This window comes from Furipterus horrens, unplaced genomic scaffold (genome assembly GCF_987537825.1).
Source record: "Furipterus horrens unplaced genomic scaffold, mFurHor1.1.pri manual_scaffold_3, whole genome shotgun sequence".
Taxonomy (NCBI): Eukaryota; Metazoa; Chordata; class Mammalia; order Chiroptera; family Furipteridae; genus Furipterus; species Furipterus horrens.
In genome coordinates, this window is record NW_028327173.1 from 138344303 (window position 1) to 138360718 (window position 16416).

The 16416-nt window shown below is 49.2% G+C and overlaps 1 pseudogene; it reads left to right on the top strand.

Moving 5' to 3' along the window:
* The first annotated feature begins 787 nt into the window (after positions 1-787).
* Positions 788-16416, top strand: part of LOC150016105 (maestro heat-like repeat-containing protein family member 7) — a 39938-nt pseudogene continuing 24309 nt past the window's right edge.

Genomic DNA, 16416 nt, shown 5'->3' on the forward strand with positions numbered 1-16416 from the left:
TGTACACCTGACTTGTAGACTTTGCTCAGTAAGTATTGAAAAAGCCACTCTTCACCTGACTTATCTCCTCCTGTGTCTCCTCCCAGGGACCCATTCCCGACTAAGAGCACCACGCATGCAGGCGAGCTGTGGTCTAGGTGTTGGGCAGGATAGTGAGGGGGCGGGGATTAGGGAGGTCAGCCAGCAGTCAGATTGCTGGGTTGAGGCGGGCTGTGTTTTTAATGATTGCCCCAGCTTGTCCTCTACGTAGCCAGCCCCACCCAGAATAGGCAAACCGTTAGGGACGGTGGGCAGCTCTGCTAAGTCTGCTTTGGGAGTCTAGGCCACAGTCCTAGCAAGTTACGGGTTGGTTGGAAGTGGAGTGACTCACAAGGAAGCTCCTCCTTCCCTTTTTCTACTTAATGTGGGAGAGGTTCCTCATTTATGGACTTCCTACCATGCACTTAGCACAGTGCTAGGTGCTGTGGATGCCCCAAGGACTAAGATATGCAGCTCTTGCCAGGGTGGAGCTCTGCCCAGCACGTGGCTGGCCTACTAATGGAGTCATTGGAATAAAGGGTGATGAATATTTTGTTGTGTAGGGTGGGGCTGGAAAAGTGGGCTGGGCGTGGTCATGGAGGTCCCTGTAAGTCACACAGGGCCTCATTTGAAAGATAGTGGGGATCCATGGAGAAATTTTAACAAGTGAGGCATTGCCTTTTCTCTCTCTTAGGAACACTGCAGAGAGTGTAACGGTCAGCTATTTGAGAGAAAGGGGCAGTGGCATTGAGGAACGTCTAGACCAGACATGGCTCTGAGTCCAAGGGCCAGTGTGGCCCTCGATGAAGAACCAAAGATGACACCGAGTCTCAACTCCACCGGGGCCCTAGGTTTAGGCTCTGGCACCATCTCTGGGCCAAACCCAGATACAGACCTTGTTCCTATCTTGAATCCACCCGGGAATCCTGGCTTGGCTCTTCTTCCAGACCTTAATCTAATTCCGAGTCCTGTCTCTGAGCCAGCCCCTGGCCTGGTGTCTGATAACAGCCCCAGGCCTGTTGACAGTGAGGCCATGGCTCCAGCCTCCCTCCAGATCACCACTTCCCACTCTGGTGAAGCTCTGGGCCTGGATAGGAATCACATCTCAAGGCCCAGCTCACAGGGGCCCCCGTGTTCAGCCTCAAACCTTGTTCTGAGCCCTGGCTCTACTGAGGCCCAGTGTCTGAGCTGGAACAACTCCTCGGGGCTGAATTCTGAGGAGGCCTTCAACTGCCACTCAAGCACAATTTTTGATTTGGGTCAGAGTAACTCCAATCTTCCCAGGCCTGAATCAGATCCACTTATAAGGTCCTATTCAAGAGAAGCCCTAGCTCTGGGCTCATGTATCTCCAGGCCAAGCTCAAAAGGCCGCCTTACTCAAGCCTCAAACTGTTCTCTGGATACCAGCTCCAATGACCTGCTCAGTGTGGGCTCAAGAGCTACCTCCAAGCTGGACCTGAATGTGGCTCCAGGTTCCTGTGGGACCCCAATCCCAAACACCAACGAGACCATCACTTTGGTTTCACATAACACCTCAGGGTCTGTTTTGAAAGGAGCCTTTGGTACAGCCTGGAACGCGAGTTCCAAGGGAACCATCAATGTGGCTTCAAATAGCAATGTGAAGTCTGATTTGAACATGACCGTCACTCAGGCCTCATGCTTGGCCCTGAGTCCTGGCTCCAATGATGATATTAGCCTGCACTCCAGCACCTATGGACCCAATTCCGCCTTTTCTCCACCCTCATACATGACCTTGATACTAGGCTCCAAGGAGACTCTGAGTCTGGGCTCCAGCGAGACTCTGAATCTGGGCTCCAGCCTCATCTTCAGGGACATGTCCACCCTGACACTGAGCAGCCAGCACGATTATTCTGAGGACAACACCATCCACACTGTGCCCCTGGAGGGAGATCAGCAGAGCTTGAGCAAGATGGCCGGTGCCGAGGTGGAGGACAACACCATCCACACTGTGCCCCTGGAGGAAGATCAGCAGAGCTTGAGCAAGATGGCCGGTGCCGAGGTGGAGGACAACACCATCCACACTGTGCCCCTGGAGGGAGATCAGCAGAGCTTGAGCAAGATGGCCGGTGCTGAGGTGGGCCAGTTCCCACTGTTGTTCCCCACCCACAACACCACAGACAAGGACACCAGAGCCTTCCAAAGTGTCCCTGAACGTGAGTGTGGCAGGGGTGACAGCCCTAGAGAGGGCACTGTCCTAGAAGAAACTTGTATTTAGACTTGTGGGGCAGGGAGGGGAGAGGAGAGGGGAAGAAAGGGAACATCAATCAGTGGATAACATGCAATATATTAATTATGCACAAGAGATTCAGTGCTCAGCCTCTGCTTGTTGAGGGATTTGGGACAAGCTATTTAATCTCTCTGAACTTCAGTCTCCTTAACTCTAACATCATTCATATGATAATACCTTTATTATGTCCAGATTACAAGTCAACTAACTATACCTTCCTTTCAAAATGTATGCCTCTTTCTTTTTTGATAAATTTCAGACCTGGCTTTCCAGATCAATGGAGGAGGCAGGCTCTAGGCTCAGCTCACCTCTATTATAGAGCGTTTGAGGTTCCCCACCTGAGCAAGGCCTTGGGGTCCTATCTGGAACCTTCACTCACTTCTGATATACAGGTGTTTTGGAAATGAATCTCCTGTTTTTGATGTTGTAAGGATCTCTCAATTATTTAGATCTCCAAATATTTATGTTTTGTTTGTGGACCAATACTATATTGCAATTAAAAAGTTACCATGGCTTTGCAAATATATATTCATATCTGGTAGGGTAAGAATCTCTTTAAAATGTCTCAAAATTATTCTGAGGATAACAGCAACCAAACCATGCTCTGATGTCTATTAGAAAGCCCTCATTCTTCCATATACATTTTATTTTACTTTTTAAAAGATTTTATTTATTTATTTTTAGAGAGAAAGGAAGGGAGGGAGAAAGAGAGGGAGAGAAACATCAATGTGTGGTTACCTCTCTCATGCCCCCAAACGGGAACCTGGTGTGCAACCCAGGCATGTACTCTGACTGGAATCAAACTGGCGACCTTTTGGTTTGCAGGCCGACGCTCTATCCACTGAGCCACACCGGGCAGGGTCCATATATATTTTAGAATATGTTTGTCTAGGTCTTCAGAAAAATCTTGCTGGCATTTGTATTGGAATGCTATTAATTTATCCATCTATTGAAGTTTTCCTTTATATAGGATATAGCTTTTACTAGAACTGAAAAATTCTCCATCCAGATCTATTGTATTTTTCGATAGGTTAATTCCTATGTACTTTATAGTTTTTATTGCTTGCATGAATCATATCTTATTTTTTAATACAATTCCTCTTTTGTACTGATGATGCTTGATGGTATAGAGAAATTTTGTTTCTTTATGTTGAACTTTTTAAAATACAACTTTATTGAGTTATAATTTAGATATCATAAAATTTCCCCACTTTAAGTGTATAATTTAATGGTACTAAAATACACACAGAATTGTGCAACTATCACCACAATCAACTGTAGAACATTTTCATCAACACCCCCCACCCCCCAAGAAACCCCCAAACCTCTTAGATATCATCCCAAACCCACTGTCCCCCAGTTCTAGGCAACCACTAATCTACTCTCTGTATAAATTTACCTGTTTTGGACTTTTCATATAAATATGTGGTCCTTTGTGATCAAAACACAGTAACCCCACTTAATTCCTTCCCCCTAATTTATATGCTGTCCTGGTAATGCATATTCATTATTTTCTTAATCCTATAACATCATTATTATTTTATGTAGTTAATGTTCTTATAGTTACCCAAATATTAATCTTTCTTTTATTTCATTGCTTATTGCATCTCAGACCTTCCATCTGACATTGATTTCCTATGGCTTGAAGAGCATACTTTAGAATTTCCTTTAGTGAATTCTGCTGATGGTAAACTTTTATCATTTTTTGTCTGAAAAAGATTGCCTCTAGTTCTCTTTCATTCCTTTAAAACATGTTAAAACAATGAAAACTTGAAGAAGAATTGAAAGCACAGTATAAAATTTTTTGTCTGTGAATAATTTGATTAAATGGCCAAGTGATGTCCCACATCCCTGAATTTTGTTTTTTATTTCTTACAAAAAAGAACAAAGGTTAACCATCAAAATCATGAAATCAATGTTAATACACTGTTACCATCTAATTCGCAGACCCCATTCAAATGTCACTGATTGTCCCGGTAATTTTTTCTGGAAGAAAAAGATCCAGTGCAGAATAACTCACTGCACTTTTTTGTCTAGTTTGTTTTGTTTCCTCAGTCCTCACCTCAGCCTTTCCTTGACTTTCATGTTCTTTTTTTCTTTCTGAACATGTGCTTCAATGAGCTGTCAGGCCAAGGGGGCAGCAGCTGAGCAGAGCTCAGGGCCTAGAGGGGAGTCACCCATGGCTCCCCTTTGTCACCTCAGGAAGCCTATTTTTTTCCTTTCAACCCTGAGAAAGTGTCAGAGGCTTGGCTAGCAGTCTTGTGGATGGTTTTCTGGGTGTACTTGGCCACCCCGTCCATGGCTGCAGCCTGGGCTACCCCTTCCACTTGTGCTTCAGGTCCTGCAAGCCCTTGCTGGCTATGGCTGCAGGGGGCCTCTGAGGAGTCAAGGGTAGCTGAAGCCACATTGGATCTCCGGACTTTCATGTTCTTGATACATTTGAAGATTACAGGCCAGCTGTTTTGTAAGTTGTACCCAAGTTGGGGTTTGTCTGATGCTTCCCCATGATCACCTCCGTGTCATGCGCCTTTGGCAGGAAGAGCATGGAAGGGGAGCTAGCCTTTTCTCATGGCGTCCCACGTGGTGGTGTGTGATTTTGGCTTGTTCCGTTACTGATGATGCTCACTTCGGTCACGTGAGTGAGATGGTTGCTGCCAAGTTCACCACTGTGAAGTCAGTATTTACCCCTTCGTAATAAATCTTGTGTGAGGAGGTTATCTGAAACTATGTAAATACCCCATTCCTCATCAAACTTTCTACTTATTCATTTACTTGTTTATATTAGTATGGAGTTGTGGCTTCCTAGTTTATTCAATGGACTGTATCATGTGTTGCTGCCATTATTTATTGTGATACCGAAACTTTCCCCAGTTTGACCAGTGGACTCCTCTTCAAGCAAGCTTTTGTGCCCTTTGACATAGCCTCATTGTTGCTTGAGTTCTCTTGTTGTCCGTTTCAAAATGTCTCTTCCTTGTCTTCTAGCTCATCTTCTATTTTTCCTGCCCAAGTCCTAGAATCAGCCCAAGGAGCCTTGTTCCTTTTAGTGGAGAATGGTACTTAGAAGCCAAGGTCTTGGTGCTGGCTGTATTTACTACTATTGGGATGTCTCTGCTTCTTTCTCTTGGCTTAATGCTCCAGCAGCCTCTGGTGGCCAAGAGGGCCCTGAAGTTCTAGGCTCTCATAGGTCCTCAGAAGGAGAAGACACACTTTCTTAAATAAAGAGCTCTATTGCCCTGCTCACCCAAGAGCCCATCCCTGGACCAGTCACTGTGGCTGTGGGCACAGGACTCTTTTTATTGGCCAAGCTTGGGTTGCAGGCCCGTGCCTATTTGAAGAGGGGGATAGGTAGGGCTTGAAGGATTCAGCTTCATCTAACTATATGGAATGGGTAACCCACAGGGAAGGCAGGAATTCTTTTACCAAAGGAAAGATGAGCAAACCTGGGGCTGACAAAATAGCAAGTATCTACTACAACAAATGAGAGTTTAATTATAAATTGTGATAATGGTTGAAAAAAGAGAGTAAGCTGATGCACAAGAGGATCACAGTGGGACCCCCATTAACCCAAAGGTCAGGGGAGGCCTCTTTGAGGAGAGGCAGGCAAGCTTAGACCTGAAGGACAGGTGTGGGACCTGGGCAAGGGGATGTGGCAGTGAATTGGTCCAGGTAGAGGAAACTGCCTTGTGCAAAGGCCCTGAGCCTGGAAGCTTGTCTGGCCAGTGTGGCCAGAGCATGGTGAGTGAGGGAGAGCAGCGACAGTAAGGCTGGGGGTGGGGTCAGGGAGGCTGACCTGGCAGGGCCTTGAAGGCGCTGACAAGGATGCTGACTTTATGCTCAGTGAACTGGGGTGCCATTGAAGGGTTAGGGTAGGGGGAGCCCAGTCTGGCTGCTGGGAGAGTAAGGATTAGAGAAGCCCAGTTGGTGAGGAGAGAAGGGACTGTCGGCCCCTAGGTATATTATATCTTTCTACTCCTTTCTTCCCTCATCGAAACAACGACATGCAGAAGCCTTTGATGACGTGGCCTCATGCCTGGTGAACGTGCCAGGGAAGGGAGAGGATGGCTACAAAATGACTCTGGTATGCATCCTGCCCAACAAACAGCTGACTTCCTGGGATGCCCCCCAGCCCCCACTCCCCAGCCCCAGCCATCCCTCTTTCTATGCCCAGCTCCTCTTTTCTCCATGGTGTTCATCACCATCCGATGCACAAGGTGCTTTCCATCTTTTATCGGTCTGTCTCGCTATATGTATCTCCTATGCACTGGGCATTTTCATCTGTCTTATTCCCAGCTGTATTCCCAGCATCTACTGTGGTGCCTGGCATATCAGAGGTGCTCAGTAAGTTTTCTAAACAACTGAATGAATTGTGAGAGGATCTGTACTGGAGACAGAAAGGCTGGAAATGGCCTGTTTCAGGACATAGGCCTGACGCAGGTCTTGGCCACGCACCAGGCCTCGGGAGGCCAGAGAAAGCCAGTGTCTGCAGGACTTGTTGAGGGCCAGTTGGGGCAGACGGGACAGGCTGGTGGACACGAATATGACACACAGAATGTGGGCAAGGCTGGCTGATGGACAGAGTCTGGAGGTAGGGGATAAGGACTTATAGGGGGGAGGCCCTGCCCTGCCCTCAGGCTGATACAGAGGCCTGCTCAATGCAGCATGTGGGTGGGGGTGGGGAGAAGCTGACAGAACTATGAAGAGGTGTTGCATTTGGGAAGCATCTGTCTTTACCCCACGGCATTCTTCCAGTTGTCCACCTTGCTCTTGCCACACTAGCCTTCTTCTGTTCCATACCAAACTCATTCTTACCTCAGGGCCTTTGCACTTGTTATTCTGTCAGGAAGGTTCTTCCTATAAGATAGGCCTAAATAAAAGTGAAGTGAGGTCTGTGTTACATAATGTATGCACAGCACTGAGCACGGTCCCTGCACAGAAAGAGTTTGTTACTGCAATCACTTGGCAAATTTAGGTGAGCCCTTGCTATGTGCCAGGCACTGTTTCAGGCACTAGAGATACACTAGTGAAATGACATTCTACTTTGGAGAGACAGACAGACCCTCCTTCTTGTTTTTCACATGGCTACCTCTTTCTTGTCATTCAGGACTCAGTCTAAATATTATCTCCCCTGAGAGGCCTTCCTGGACAGTGTTCTAAGTGAGCCATCCCTCTCCCATCACTTTAGTAGCCAGAGTCATTAATCGCTCTTTAACAAACTGCCTCAACACTTAGTGGTTTAAAAGTTCACTCTGTCAGCCAGGGAAGTAAGGATGGAAAGGGCCCAATTTCTCATGATTCTAGTGTGACTGGGCTCAGCGGGTGGTTCTTCTGCTCTGTGTGGTGTAGACAGAGATCACTGGGGGAGGGGGCCTGGAACATCCAAGATGACCCCATTTTCCCAAGTCTCTGTGTACCTGACGTTGCCATTCCATGGCAGCTGGGTTCCAGAGGGGAAGGGCTGCCAGTTTCTTTAAGGGTTAGGCCAGAAACTGCACAGCAGCACTTGCATGGCCTTCTGTTGGTCCAAACGAGTGGTGGGATGAGCCCAGAGCCGTCTTGATAGGCAGAGTAAGAAAGAACTTGTGGGATCTTGAACCCACCACACTGTTCATCTGATTACCTTGTTTTGCTTTCTTTACTATATGAAGTCATTTTATTCATTATTTTATTTATTTCATGTTTTTTTCTCCTTCTTCTGCCCTAAGATAAGGAGAATGAATAGATTAATTGGACATTAGTAAATGTGTTGCCTCTCTCAGGTAGCAGAGTGCCTTAATCTGATTAGGACGTGTCCTTAAGAAGGGTAGATAGCAGAAGGCCCATAGGAGGTATTACATATGGTGAGATTTCAGCTTGAGGTGTGGGGGACCCTTTCTGTCCCCGCAGCCGCTGCTTCTCCCTTAGTTGACTGGCAAAGGGGGAGAATTCTGCAGCCCCTGATATCTGTCCTCTTCCAAACGCTGGACTTCAAGGATTATCCACACACCCCTGCGGTCACCTTCTCAAGGCTCACCCACTCCCCAGATGTTCCCTTTGTGATTTCTCATTTCTCTTGAGCAACACTGTGGCTGGCAGCTGGGGAGGAGCAAGCTGGCATGCCTGCAGGCGGCGGGTGGCTGATGCAGGGGTAGGGACAGCCCCTGAAAGCTGGGTTCAGTGCGGCTCTCACCCTGTGGCTTTGCCCTCTGCTGCCCCCGAGGCTGAGAATGTCATCACCCTCCAGAAGAGCCAGGATGTGCTGGAAGGTGAAGGAGAGAAGAAGACTATGGTGAAGAAGATGATGGTGCGATAGCCACGTCTGGTCTGTGGCATTGGGGTGGGAGGAGCGGAAGTCCTGAGTCTACCCACTGATGAGACAGGGGGCTAGGCGGGGAGAGGAGAGACGAGGAGGCAGGGCACTTGGCCTTGAGTCTCAGCTCCACCTCTAGCTGCTCTCTGCCTGTCTAGAGGGAGCCCAGGCAAGTCATGTCCCTTCTCTGAGCCTCACTCTGCTCATCTGTGACAATGCCTGTGTCACTGCTTGGTGGGGGAGAACACAATCCAATGGTTTACTGTAGAGCATTGTGTACCTGGGAGCAGTTTTATTACTTAATACCAAAAGTTAGTTCTGGTGGGGAATTTTCTTATCATTTTGCTAAATACAGTCATTTCTCAGTTATCCACCAGCATGTGCTGGATGGGGATAAGCAGAGAAGTTTCCAAAATCATACTTAGCTTTGAGTCCCTTAGAGAGGGAAAATATCCTTGCCCTTGATACCTTCATTTAACTAATATTAATTGAGCACCTATTGTCTGTAGGTAGTAAATCAAAAGTGAGAAGTAATTAGAAGAACATTTTAAAAGGAATTCAACTGGATTTCTCTCAAGGGCCCTTTGTGGTGTTTTTGCTTTGGGCTAGTCTGTGGTTTAAATAAACCTCCCGACCATGGGGCTTCAGAGACGCAGCTGGTTAGAACGGGGGGTGTTTGGGTGGCTTTGAACTGAGGCTCCAGACATGTCTGAGCAGTGAGCTGGCTCCCTCCGACTGGAGGCTGCCAGAGCGTGGAGGTGGGGAGTTCTGCCCAGGCTGAGGGGCTGCTGTAGCTGCTCCTGGAGGGGTAGCCGCAGCCCTGGTGGTCTGCAGCGGCCTGCTCCCCTCATCGGCCCTTCTGTGTGCCCTGCTCAGAGGCAGATCCAGGAGGAGCCACTGGATTCCCTCTCCAGCCCCGTCCGCCAGCAGGCCATGGAGACCCTGACGCAGCTGAGGTGTCCACAGCCCCTCCCCGACCCCCATCTCCTCTTCTTCTTGCCATGGGCTCCGCCTCTGCCTTCTGGAGCCTCTCTGCTGTGCCCTAACCCCACTCCTGGGCCTTCTCCTCTCCCCGTGCCCAGTCCCTCCCAGGGCTGTCTGCCCTCCGCACCCACTTCCCTCCTCCCCCCACCTCACCTCACCCTTTGTGGATCTGAATCTCAGGCCCACGCCTGGCACCCCGTCGAGGTACCCTCGCCCCAGCCCTGCATTCATAGCTCCAGCCTCCCTCACTCTATGCCTTTGCTTTCTGTCTCCTCACCAGTCACAGCCATCCTGTGCTGGATCTTTGGGAAAGGTCAGAGCTGGTGAACACGTGTGTGAAGAGTGTGTTCTCCCTGCCTTCTGTGCAGGCCATGCAGGAGAAAGATGAGGCCAAGGCTGACACCGTACAGGTAAGCAGCGCCCTCCCCGGTAGGTCCTAGGGTGGTCCAGGGTCCTCAGAGTTAGGTACATGGTAGGACTCCCAGCAGGGAAAGGAAGGGTGCTTGCTCGAGTTGCAGGGCCTGGGGCAATGTGCTGACCCTCTCTTGGTATGAGAGGGATGTTTGGTGAGTGAACGGATTTTTGGAATAGGGATCAGTCCCTCATCTGGAGGGTTCTATTGACTTCTGAGCCCTGCCCAGTGAGAGGCAGGTGGGCAGGCATTGACATGGCCAGAGGAGGTAGCCAGGATTGACAGGAGGCTGGTTGAGGGCTAGGTCACAAGGAAGAAAGACTGGCTGTGGCCCAGAGAAGCAGGACCTCAAGGAGCTCAAACACATGAAAACCTTTCAACCTCTGCAGTTGTCCTAGGAGGAACGGTCAGAGGTGACCTTTAGTGTAGGGTGTAGGGTCAGTGGGGGAAGTCAAGGGAGTGGTGTTTCGGCTCAGAGTAAAGCTCATTCATTCATTCATTCATTCATCCTTTCATTCATTGAATATTAACGGAGGGCCTACTAGAAGCACAGGGGTGGGATAGAGGAGGGGCAGGGGTAGGGGTGACATAGACCTTATCAGAGAATTATGCAGTTAATGCAAAATTACAACACTGGTACATGCTGCGAGCAAGAAGTACTGCTGCTATGAAGAGCCTGGAATGGAGGGGACCTGGTCTAGGTGGGCGGGGGTTCAGGATTCTTGGTGCTGGAGCTGAGAGGTTAAAGAAGAGCTTGTTAGCTGAAGGGAGTGAGGCTGGTAGAAGGAAAAGCATGCCGGACCGAGGGAACAGCCTGTGCAGAGGCCTGAGGCTGGAGAGAACATGGTGACAGCAAGGATGACACTGAGGCGGTGTGGCTGGAGCCCAGGGTCGGGCGAGAGTGCTGAGAAGTGAGGCTGAGAGCTGTAGGGGCAGAGCATGCGGCGGTAAGAGGGCTCTGGGTCCCAGAGGTGGTGCCCTGAGATAAGACCCAAAGGAAGGGCGGGCAATCCTTGTTTGGGCCCAGGAAGGCAGAGGCCCCCTTGTAGTAACAGGTCCAGCCATCAGAGGTCAGCGCTACACAGTGCTGGGCTGCAGATGAGAAGGACCAAGGGGCGTAGCTGGACAGTGAGGTTTGCTTGGTCGTTGTGGTGCAACCCTGGTGTGAATGAACAGACTCAGGAAACCTGGGCAATACCAATGTGAGAGGCAGACATGGGGAACTGGCAGGACAAGGGAAGGCAGAGGAGAGCGGGCCTTTCCAGGGTGGCTCCAACCCATAGCTCAGCCTTGTGTATGTGTAATGCCTGCACCTTCCTAAAACCGAGGCCTGTGGTGTGATTGACAGGGGAGGAGCCCGGGCATGGGAGAGGTGGCGGCCCTGAAGAGGCGACTTGGAAAACCTATTTAAGTATAGCAATTAAAAAAAGAACCAGAGCACTTCCCTAGAGACAATAATAAAAGTTTACCTAGCTCTTAGAGTCCTGGAGCATTTTCCCACTCACCCTCTCATTTGTTGCTTACTTGGCCTATGGTAGATTCTTAGTGAATGTTGGGTGTCTGCTTCCTTCACTATAAGGTAAAAAGTGCAGGGATAATAACGACCAATTTGTGGATAAGGAAACTGTAATCCATGGAGGGGAAGTAATGTGTCCAGTATCATACGTTAAGTTAGTCTCGGGTGGGACCGAAGAGCAGCTTCCTAGGTCCACACAAGGGGTTGCCTGGGGTGAGGGTCTGCTCCAGAGGTCTGCTAGTAGCTTGGTCCTTCTCCTGTCTACAGACACTTTACTGTCATACCTTGGAAGCCCTGCAGACACTGCTCAATGCTCTCTTTGTTGAGTGCCCCATTGCTGCTGGACTGACGAGCATTTTGGAGGTGAGGGGACAGGGGAGAGGGGAAGGGTGGAGAAGAAAGGAGGATTGGCTTAGGAGGAGGGGGTGATGGGTGCTGGACCCAGAAGGAGTGATTTGATTTCAGGATGTGATCTTGTGTGTGTTCTGCCTCCCTGTCCCAGACCCGTGCCTCTTCACTCTCTCCCTCCCCTCCATACTCCCATGGTAGCTGCCCCCGTATCTTTGCTCTATTCATTGATGCCCCTGTCTTCTTCTTTGAGCCCCATGATTCTCCATTTTTCATCTCTCTCCTCATTGACCATCCTCCCTCTAGTGTTTCAGTCCTATTCTCAGCTTCTGGACCCCATGACTCCCTATGCTCTAAGAATAAGAGAAGAACTGTGGGGAGTGGTCTTTATGCTCTCCCCAGAAGCTGATCAGTGAAGACTGGGCTGCCCACCCAGGCAGTAGGGGCTGGCAGCCAGCCTGTAGCTCTGAGTCTTACCCTTGTCCTCACAGCCCCTGGGGCCCTGGATGAACTCTGGAAAGGCCCATGAACGAGCTCGTGCTGTGAGCAGCAATGTTTCTGTGTTGAAGCACACACTTCTCACCCTGCCTTACTCTGTGAGTGGCCTCTGGGAGATGGGGCGGGGGCGTCCTGGGGGGAATATTCCCAGTTCTGAGGGAGCCTGTGCACCTGTCCAAGCTGTCCAGAGATTCCCAGGTGGCCCTTACCATCCTCAGAGGGCTCCACTATCAGGGACAGACATTCCATCTCTTTTTACCATTTGCTGTATAGCATTATTGAACCTATAAGACTCAGTCCCTAAGATTATTATAACACAAATAGGTATGTTTCGGATTCACGGGCCTGGGGCTTCTGCTGGGAAGACTCACCGTTCGCATCGGGGATCCCGATGAGCATATTGGCCGGGAGGCTCTGGAGGGCATCGCCATCCTTTATACCATCCTGGACGTCCGAAAACGTAAGTCTAGAGCACCTCTGAAGCAAAGCTTCTGAGCAGGCAGGCATTCAGCTAGGCACTTGACTAAGGCAGTAGCAAGGCACTGGTGGGTGGGAGATGGTGAAGACCAGCACAGGTCTGATGGGGTATGTAGAGGTACAAAGAATTAGTCCCCACAGGACCAGGGACAAAGGCTATAAACAAACCTATTTTGATTGAAGCAATCCTTCTATCTAAGCTTTTCCTCATCCTTCCAAATGTAATCTGTGACTCTCATTTTCACATTCCCGTGGAACCATGTATACTCAGGCATGATAGCCCTAATCTCTTAGTTCCTGGTCTGTCTTCTCCACTAGACTATAATCTCACTTGAGGACAGGGCAAGGCTGTGTCTTGTTCACCGATGAATCCCCAAGGGTTAGCCATGGGCCAGGCACGTGGTGGGTGCTCAGTGAATATTTATGGAATGAATGAACAAAGAACAGATTGTATCTTAGAAGCACAGTGGTTCAAACCTGTAAGTGGAGAACATTCCTGGGATGTTCTTCCAGGGAGCTAGCGTTGCAGCATGGGCTGACACAGGTGCCCAGAAGGCACTGCACCTACAAGCGCACCGTATCATCGATTACTTGTGTCCTTCTTTTTCCCACAGTCCCAACACTGCCTCAAACCAAGGGTCCTTGGCATGTTGTTTAAACTGCCCTGGCTCTGGAGGCTGAGTGACCTGGGTACAAGACCTGGCTCTGGCCCTCCCTAGCTGTATGACCTCAGACAAGTACTTTCCTTGTCCAGGTCTAGATTTATTCATCTGTAGAAAAGGGTAAAATAGCATATAACTCGCAAGCTTTCTGAAAAATTAAATGAGATCATATATGTAAAAAGACCAGCTCAGTACCACACATTATAGGCACTTGTCAAATAGAGCTTTCTTTTTTCTTTCTTAAAGACTTTATTTCCTTGTTTTTAGAGGCAGGGGAAGGGAAGGAGAAAGAGAGGGAGAGAAACATCAATATGTGGGTGCCTCTTGTGCACCCCCAACTGGGGACCTGGCCTGCAACCCAGGCATGTGCCCTGACTGGGAATTGAACCAGTGACCGTTTGGCTCGTAGGCCAGTGCTCAATCCACTGAGCCACACCAGCCAGGGCAAGTTTTCTTTTCTCCATGCCTACAATGATGGTCTTATTAGTTTCAGGCCTTTGGGATCTGTCTGGTGTCCCTGCTTTTCTTGACCTCTAACATTTGGGACAAAGATTTGTCCCCTGGACTATTTTTGCTGCTGCCCAGTAACCACTCAGACCTCCTGAGTAATGGGTAAAAGTGATATAAGTCATGTTAATAATCAGCCTTAAGGTCAGGAATAGTATAGACCAAGTTAGTATTGCTAGATTTTACAAATAAAAACACAGAACACTCACTTAAGTGTGAATTTCAGATAAACAATGAATAATCTGATTGAAAGTATTATATATTTGAGAGATATTTTCACTAAAACTTATTTGTTTACCTGAAATTCATATTTAACTGGTTATCCTGTATTTTATCTGGCAAGCCTAGGCCAAATCCACTCTGTTAGATTCTGCAGGAGAAAAGTGGTTTGTCTGGACCCCCTGACCGTAGGAATCAGCAAAGCTAGAATATAAAACCTGCGTTTGCCTGATGCCAGGTCCCAAGCTCCTTCCCTTTACAAAAAACCCACGCACTTGGTTCATGTGGTCACTCCACCTGATGGACCTTTCTCATGCCCATGTCTTGCCTACACTGGCAGATCCAGGAAGGACCCAGGCCAGGCCATAGTAAGGGCTCATAAAATGCACCTGAAATGTTTTTCCTTCAATAGAAAATACAAACCATCATGTGCCAGATACTATTCCAGGCACTGAGACACAGCAGTGATGAAATAAATATAAAATCAATTAATCAAATAATCCACCCTGTTGAACTTACCTTCTTGTTGTCAATAGACAACAAAATATAAAAAGTAATACCTATAGTAAGTCAGATGATGATGAGTCCTAAAGAAAAAAGAAAGCAGAAAAGGGGAGTTGGGAATGCCAGGAGCAGGGGGATTGCCGATTAAGGGGCATTGCCATACGCCTACCGGAATGGCAAAAATGAAAGGGACAGTGCCGCATGCTGGTGAAACGTGAGCCACTGGAGCTCTCAGGATCTGCGGTGGGAGCATCACTGGCCTCCACCGCGGAAAGCTGTTTGTCAGTATCCCCTGAAGCTGAATCTATGTCTACCCAAGGACACAGCAATTTCTCTCCTAGTTATCTGCCTAGCAAATGTGTCCATGTAGTCAGCAAAAGACATGATTAGACATACTAGAGTGTTTATAGCAGCACTATGCACAATAGCTGGAACCAACCCAAATGCCCATCAGAGGTAGGACAGATACATAAATTGTAGTATATTCATACCATGGGAACTTGGGCAGCACTGAGGATGAATGAAGCAATGCTGCTTGCAACAGGGGCCATGAATCTCACCCACATGATGTTGAGTGAAGGCCAGACATCAAGGATCGCATAATATATGAGTCCATTTGTAGAAGTCCAACAGTAAGGTTATCTAATCTGTGGGCTGAGAAGTCGGAATAGTGGTTACCCCAGGGTAGGGGAGGGACAGAGTGGACTGAAAGAGGGCATACGAGGGGCTTCTGGGGTGCTGATCACATTCTGTTTCTTGACCTAGGCGCCAGTTACGTGGATAGGTTGAGCATTTGAAAATTTATTTAGCTGGGTACCTATGATTTATGCACTTCCTACAATCTATGTTTAACAAGAAGTTTTAGAGAAAGGGTGATCAGGCCTCACTGAGAAGGTCCTCTTCTTACAGGAGCCAGGGATGAGAAAGAGATCCCCAAGACGGAACTGTATGAGAGCAACAAGCGTTTCCTGGGGCCCTACAACCCCGTCAGCCCACGCCAGAACATTCTGCGTGTGATCACGGTGACTGCTTGCTGCCTGCCAGCCCTGGGCCTTCCCGGGAATGGGGGAGAAGGGCAGCACCAGCCTGCCCAATGCCCTCCCCTCCTCTCCCATCTTCCAGGAAGGCTTCCCTGACCACATGGGCCATCCTGAGTGCCCATGACCCCTCTGGTCTGAGCCACAGTGAGTGGGCTGAGTCACCCAGCTCTGGGGCCACGTTGCCTCTTGTTTTGCAGCTCCTCCCCAGAGGTTGCGGGCTCTCCCTGCTGACCTCTGAGTGTGCTTGGTGGTGTTTATGGATCTGTGTATGGCTCATTCAGGGTCTGTCCATGTGTGCCAGCATCTCTGTGCCTTTGTTTCAGGAATTCAGAAGCTTCCTGGGGCCCGAGGAGGTAAAGGACGTGTTGCTAGCAGCCCTGGAAGGGCTGAAGGGTGCCTCGGAGGCTCGGGGGAAAGACTCAGGGGTGACGATGCGGCTGGCCTCAGAGATGACACTCAGCTCAGCGCTGCATTGTTACGAAGACAGGACACTGGAAGTGGTAAGGCCCCTGGGAGTGGGGGCTGGGCTGGGAGACCCCACAGGGCCTGCTCGTCCCTCAGGTAAGGCAGGGGTGGTGGTGGCTGAGTTCAAGGCAGGGAAGAACTCACCCATCCAGTGTGGGGCAGCGGGGGTGGGCAGTGAAGACAGAGTAGCTCGCTTTCAGGGAAGGAGCAGGCACTCTGCCCACTTCCCAAT